The following is a 5,000-nucleotide window of genomic DNA, read 5'->3' on the forward strand; positions in this document are numbered from 1 at the left end:
GAAGAAGAAGCAAAGTTATTGGAGATATTTTTGGCTAGATGCCAGAAATCACGAGGGGAGTTAGATCTAGAAAGGTTTTGACATTTTCTGTTAATGAAGGAGTTTTTGGCTGGTTGGAGAACAGACTTGGCATGGTTCCGGGCAGAAATATAAAGTGCATGAGATTCTGGTGAAGGAAGGCTTAAGTACCTTTTGTGGGCCACCTCTCTATCATGTATAGCACGAGAACAAGCTGTGTTAAACCAAGGTTTAGAAGGTTTAGGACGAGAAAAAGAGTGAGGAATGTACGCCTCCATGCCAGACACTATCACCTCTGTTATGCGCTCAGCACACAAAGACGGGTCTCTGACACGGAAGCAGTAGTCATTCCAAGGAAAATCAGCAAAATACCGCCTCAGGTCCCCCCAACTAGCAGAGGCAAAACGCCAGAGGCACCTTCGCTTAGGGGGATCCTGAGGAGGGATTGGAGTGATAGGACAAGATAAAGATATGAGATTGTGATCGGAGGAGCCCAACGGAGAAGAAAGGGTGACAGCATAAGCAGAAGGATTAGAGGTCAGGAAAAGGTCAAGAATGTTGGACGTATCTCCAAGACGGTCAGGAATACGAGTAGGGTGTTGCACCAATTGCTCTAGGTCATGGAGGATAGCAAAGTTGTAGGCTAGTTCACCAGGATGGTCAGTGAAGGGAGAGGAAAGCCAAAGCTGGTGGTGAACATTGAAGTCTCCAAGAATGGAGATCTCTGCAAAAGGGAAGAGGGTCAGAATGTGCTCCACTTTGGAAGTTAAGTAGTCAAAGAATTTCTTATAGTCAGAGGAGTTAGGAGAGAGGTATACAGCACAGATAAATTTAGTATGAGAATGACTCTGTAGTCGTAGCCAGATGGTGGAAAACTCGGAAGATTCAAGAGTGTGGGCACGAGAGCAGGTTAAGTCATTGCGCACATAAACGCAGCATCCAGCTTTGGGTCGAAAATGAGGATAGAGAAAGTAGGAGGGAACAGAAAAGGGGCTACTGTCAGTTGCCTCAGACACCTGAGTTTCAGTGAGGAAAAGAAGATGAGGTTTAGAAGAGGAGAGGTGGTGTTCTACAGATTGAAAATTAGATCTTAGACCGCGAATGTTGCAGAAGTTAATGAAGAAAAAGTTGAGGGGGGTGTCAAGACACTTAGGGTCGTCGACGGAAAGGCAGTCCGACCTGGGGACATTTATGGTCCCCTCCCCAGATGGGGACTCCGAGGCTGGTGTAGGAGTCGCCATGATTTTAAAATTTTTTGAGTGAAGGGTGTGTGTGTTATTAGGTGCTTGTAGTTTTGTGTGGAGGAAGAGAGTTGTCTTTAGAGGGCAGGCTGTGACTACCCCCTTGTGTTGTGAGACACAAAGGGAAACGTTCAGTGAGGTCACAGCTGGGTTTAATGATAAGTTCACAGCACCCCCTGAACAGTGCTTTAGACCTCACTGGGAGGTCACTCACTGGGTTAGTTAAAGCAAGCACAGGGCCAGTGTAGTGAAGGCCTCTGCTCTCACCAACACTGTCAGCTAAGGCCACAGAGATCACTGGTCGGGTTTTTTAGTGTTTCTCCTGTCAGTAATGTAAAAAAAAAAAAAAAAAATGTTAATCTGTCACTAGAAGCGTCAAAACCTCCTTAGTAGCCCGTCTCACTTGAAGCAGAGCCTTGTGGGTGTAGTGGTGGTGCGGTGCAGAAAGGCTGCACAACACTAGCTTGTGTAGAGGCGAGAGGCGATGGAACGCTTCATTGTGGAATGGTGTACATGTGAGCGACATAGAGGCACACTTTTAGAGAGGCAATTCTGGGAGCCACAGGTGAACCAGCGTGGTGGTGGCAGACCACACCAGACAAGGGAGGAGGTGCTTACACACAGAGGCACGCTGGCAGTGCTGCCAGTGTGTCGTGGCAAGGAAGAAAGGGAAGGGACCCTAAAAGAGATGAAAAAGTCCCTTGTGCACGCCTGGGAAGTACGCCTGAGGGAGTTCAGGTGTTAAATTAGAGGAGACATGTCGACTCTGTGCTCTCTAGCGGCTGACCTGCGGAAGACGTCACGAGAACAACAAGATCAAGATTAAGAACATCGTCATTGTTGCTTGTCATTGTCACCGAGGTGCACAGCAGTTGAAGCCTTGAGAGGTGACATGGGATGGAGCACCTTCAGAGAAAGACTGACAAAAGCCACACTTAGGTACAAGATTAGGCTTGAGAGAATGGATGATGCAAGAATAGCAAGGAAGGTGTACCTGTGGAATGAAAGTGGAAGCAAATGGAGGAAGAGATGCATGAGAATGACAGACAGGAATGGATTGCAAGTTGTGTGGGCGATAAGAATGGCTGGTAGGAATCAAAATGAGCGTGAATGGGTGGTAACAAGAGGAGGAAGAGTGGGAGCCGAATGGGATGTGAGAAAATGGAAGAATGAGATAGACAAAGAAGTGAAATGTGTGGGACTGAATGAATGGAAGAATGAGATGGAAAGAAAGAAGACCCTGGAATGGTACAAGGAGAAAGAGGCCCCGAGGTATGAAAGGTGGTATGATGGAAGCCTGGGCGGTGATCTTCTCTTCCGAGCGAGGGCACAGTGTATGGATGTGAATGCAAGGAGTTACAGGTGGTCTGAGTCCCGCAGCAAAGTGTGCCAGATGTGTGACATGGGAGAGGATGAGACGGTGGAACATGTGGTGCTGGAGTGTGTGCAGTATGCCAGAGACAGGAATGAGATGATGCAAGTGATACTGACTGAGTTAGGGTATGATAGGAATGAAAGAGTGGAGAAGACAGGAAAGGAATGGATGGTGTTGTTGCTGGGACTGGGTAGAGAGGCCAATGAAAGGATGATTGAGGCGGTGAAACAGTTTCTGGAGAGAATGTGGCGTGCCAGGTGTATGAACAATTAGGATAGAGGATGCTGTTCGTTTCTCTTTTTTTTTCCCCTTTCTACAGGAGTTGCCGATCCAAAGGCCTGGCTCAGGAGTGATCCTGTGCCACCTGTACCATCAAGATCAAGATCAAGATCAAGATGCTTTGTTTACCTTTGTCACAGTGGTCCTCCTCCTGCTGTCCGTGTGTCTGTGTGTGTGTGTCTTTTGAAGGCACCTCTCAGGTCGCTGTTGTCTCCTCTGCCTGGTGAGTGGGGGCTCTCTCTCTCTCTCTCTCTCTCTCTCTCTCTCTCTCTCTCTCTCTCTCCTTGGGCTCTTTTCCCGTATCTCCTTCTCCTCCTCCTCCTCCTCTTCTTGTTTGTTTGGTCAGTCTTTCCTTGCCATCCAACTCTCTCTCTTGTATCCTCCCCACAGTAGCAGAATAGGAGAGCATCTAGCTCTCGTTCCCACAGTCAGCTACAGCCCACCCTTGAGAGGAGTTGGACGTATGGTCAGGAGGCAGACACATGGAAGAGATTGGGTGGCAGGGAAGTGAAATGTGTGGGACTGAATGAATGGAAGAATGAGATAGAAAGAAAGAAGACCTTGGAATGGTACAAGGAGAAAGAGGCCCCGAGGTATGAAAGGTGGTATGATGGAAGCCTGGGCGGTGATCTCTTCCGAGCGAGGGCACAGTGTATGGATGTGAATGCAAGGAGTTACAGGTGGTCTGAGTCCCGCAGCAAAGTGTGCCAGATGTGTGACATGGGAGAGGATCAGACGGTGGAACATGTGGTGTTGGAGTGTGTGAAGTATGCCAGAGACAGGAATGAGATGATGCAAGTGATACTGACTGAGTTAGGGCATGATAGGAATGAAAGAGTGGAGAAGACAGGAAAGGAATGGATGGTGTTGTTGCTGGGACTGTGTAGAGAGGCGAATGAAAGGATGATTGAGGCGGTGAAAGAGTTTCTGGAGAGAATGTGGCGTGCCAGGTGTATGAACAATTAGGATAGAGGATGCTGTTCGTTTCTCTCTTTTTTCCCTTTCTACAGGAGTTGCCGATCCAAAGGCCTGGCTCAGGAGTGATCCTGTGCCACCTGTACCATCAAGATCGAGAGAGAGAGAAAAAGAGAGGCCATGTTTGAGCTAGTTCACTTATCTGTGGTTCCTCTCCCCCTCTCTCTCTCTAATTAGAGCGAAAATGGCGGCGGAGGAGCTCAAGGATGAAGCCAACGACTATTTGAAAAGTAAGAGAGAGAGAGAGAGAGAGAGAGTGTGTGTGTGTGTGTGTGTGTGTGTGTGTGTGTGTGTGAAGTTCTAGCTCGCTCTGGCTGCCTGATCACACACACGCACGCACACACTTACTACTTGAGCAGTGTTGCACGGCGCCTCTAAGTGTTTCATTAAACCGCTGAAAAAAAAAAATAGTATTTCAATCCATGTATTTGTGTATTTAAATGCGCTTGAATGTTGCAGTCTGTTAGTGTGTGATTCTTGTTATCGTTATTGGCCACTAGTGAAGAGGTGGGGTCCCTGGCTTTCGTGGACCCGTCTGGCGTTGCTTCTTGTGCCCCTAACCTAACCTTGCCCTCCCTGGTAACACTGCAAGGAAGATACACCACTGGCAACACTGACAGACGACCCAGCCAACCAGGGACCCCACACGTACACTATTGGCTGTTATTGATGTGTGTGCGTGTGTGTGTGTGGGCAATAAGTCAGCTGTTAGCACGTCTTTAAAACAACGCGGTTTTATTATAGTTTAAGCCATTACACACTACGTGGTAATAACCTACCTCATTTTGTTCTCACTATTCACATCATTTCTAATGATTACACTACTTGTCGGAAATTAATAATAACGCCGTGGGCCGTGGGTAGAGATTGGGGACATTAGCTTAAACTATAAATTTAACATTTTTTTCACTATTTATTATCTATTGATTCATTTATTGCAATTTTTTTGTTCTTGTTTTGTTGCAGTAATTTACCACAAAGACTTGGTGCACTTGTTGAAGGTGTTACTGGTTGACAAGCACACCATTACATAATTCACTTAAAACACTGACTTCTTTCTGTAGCTGTTAGGTTAGGTTAGGTTTGGTTAAGTTAGGTTTGGTTAGATTAGG

General features: G+C 47.0%; 1 long non-coding RNA gene across 6 annotated transcripts in view; it reads left to right on the forward strand.

Annotated features, from left to right (window-relative positions):
• The first annotated feature begins 2,122 nt into the window (after positions 1-2,122).
• LOC135097972 (uncharacterized) overlaps positions 2,123-5,000 on the forward strand; it is a 15,928-nt gene continuing 13,050 nt past the window's right edge. For 3 of the 6 annotated variants that reach the window (XR_010266389.1, XR_010266390.1, XR_010266394.1), the window contains exon 1: positions 3,167-4,118. This is a non-coding gene — a long non-coding RNA (uncharacterized LOC135097972). Of the gene's footprint in view, positions 2,199-2,272; positions 3,137-3,166; positions 4,119-5,000 lie in introns of those variants that run through there. The other 3 variants (XR_010266392.1, XR_010266391.1, XR_010266393.1) reach the window with 3 other exon arrangements.

This window comes from Scylla paramamosain, unplaced genomic scaffold (genome assembly GCF_035594125.1).
Source record: "Scylla paramamosain isolate STU-SP2022 unplaced genomic scaffold, ASM3559412v1 Contig38, whole genome shotgun sequence".
Taxonomy (NCBI): Eukaryota; Metazoa; Arthropoda; class Malacostraca; order Decapoda; family Portunidae; genus Scylla; species Scylla paramamosain.